Here is a 1,897-nt window from a genome sequence, read left to right as displayed (position 1 = left end):
TTTGAAAAATTACGAAAATATTAAATACACAATTCTACATTTATAAACAAAATATGCATTTAATTTGAAAAATTACTCAAATATTATTAAAAATAATAGAAAATATGAAATACACAATTCTACATTTATAAACAAAATATGCATTTAATTTTGAAAAATTACTAAAATATTATTAAAAATAATAGAAAATATTAAATACACAATTCTACATTTCTAAACAAAATATGCATTTAATTTGAAAAATTACATAAAAATATTATTAAAAAATAATAGAAAATGTTAAACAAGTATACATTTATAAAAAATATGCATTTCATTAAAAAAAATATGTAAAAATATTTAAAAATATTTAAAATAAAAATGATAAATAATTAAAAAAAAGCAAAAGGCAGTGAAATCGTTGGCAGGCCAAGTATAAATCTCTTGGCGCAACTATGAAAGAAAAAAATCTTGACTATTCTAATCCTTACCAATACTAATCTTTATTAAAAATCCTTACTAATGAAGCCAGCTAGTTTATCTAGTTTCTTTTCTGCAGTGCTTTAAAGATGATTTTCGATCAACTGTTGGTTCAAACACTGAATTCAACCCCAAGCAGTTGTGCTTTTTTCATCAAACAAACTGAATTATAACACTTGATTCAATTCACTGAAACACATGATTCATTTGAACTGATTCAAAGAAATGAAGTGCCATTTTGATGGGAAGATATGCAATTAAAACTCACAATGCTCACAAAACAAAGAGTCAAATGAGTCAAAATGCGTTAATCGCAGCATTCACGATGTTTGGCTGCAAAATCATTGCAAATATAACGCAGCTGTTTGGGTTTCTAGCACTGTATACCTTGTCGTAGATGTAGATCCTGTCCGTGTTAGACAGTCATACACGGGAACAGAGTCGTCCGACTCCTTTTGAGTGCGAACCTGATTAGCTATCAGAGAAAGAGAGAGAGAGAGAGGGAGGGAGACATGATGGGGAAGTCAGAATGACTAATAGGAGGAAAAAAAGAGAACAGGGCAATGAGAGAAGGAGAAGAGAGGGTGATCATTATGCTCCGTACCGCCGGCTGATAAAGGTCAGGTGGTGCGCGCTCTAACAACGCTAACGAACACTAAAATTCAGTAGGTACGGAGTGACCTCAAATGATCCCGCTGTTCGGAGAAATCGGATTGTCCGGATTTCGTCCCACAGAGCTGTTCTACATTCATTTGGGTCAGGCTCGCTGTAAAGACGCCCCATGAGGCTTAGTTACAAGAAGCCTACCACGGACTAAAATAGCCGAGCTGTCGCCGGCTGGCCAATCACACCATGTTATTAAAGAGCCATTATGCTTACTGTATGCTGCTGGGAAGCTGGGATTCTGTGTGTGTCGTAAAGGTGGGCGTTAAGACAAACCCAGCAGTGTCTGAATATTGCACTCTTTATAAGAAAGGTGAACGCTCGTCGATTGTCTAGCTTTGAAATGGCCTGTTATTATCCAGATTTCACGCAGACGTGCTCTTAGCTGCAGTGACGCAACTGTTAAATTGTTCTTAGAAGGTAATTTTGTCATCGAGGGCTGATATTTCCTCTTAAAGAACGCAACGGGAGATATTTCACAAAATGCCCAAGCTGCTCTATGCTGCTTTTCTGATATGATGACGGCGAAATTTCATGTCTTGTAACTCTTAAAGGTGGGGTAAGCAATTTTTCAAAAACGCTTTAGAAAACTGATTCGAGGCAACTAGCAAAACAAACTTGTAGCCAATCAGCAGAGAACTCAAGGAGCGGAAGGCCTGCGATCGGACGCCGAGGTTGCTTTGTTTCTTCTCGATAGGTGAGTAACACCGTGTCTGCGCCGCAACAGTTAAAGTCTGTCTAGTACACTGGACGCGACTAAGCGACCGTTGAAAAT

General features: G+C 36.7%; 1 pseudogene; it reads right to left on the bottom strand.

Moving 5' to 3' along the window:
• LOC107593076 (DNA annealing helicase and endonuclease ZRANB3-like) overlaps positions 1–1,897 on the bottom strand; it is a 76,939-nt pseudogene that overhangs the window by 9,985 nt on the left and 65,057 nt on the right.

This window comes from Sinocyclocheilus grahami, unplaced genomic scaffold, assembly GCF_001515645.1.
Source record: "Sinocyclocheilus grahami isolate Dianchi unplaced genomic scaffold, SAMN03320097.WGS_v1.1 scaffold163.1, whole genome shotgun sequence".
Classification (NCBI taxonomy): domain Eukaryota; kingdom Metazoa; phylum Chordata; class Actinopteri; order Cypriniformes; family Cyprinidae; genus Sinocyclocheilus; species Sinocyclocheilus grahami.
Note: the sequence above shows the minus strand (reverse complement) of the source record. Positions and strands in the feature narration are given on the sequence as shown.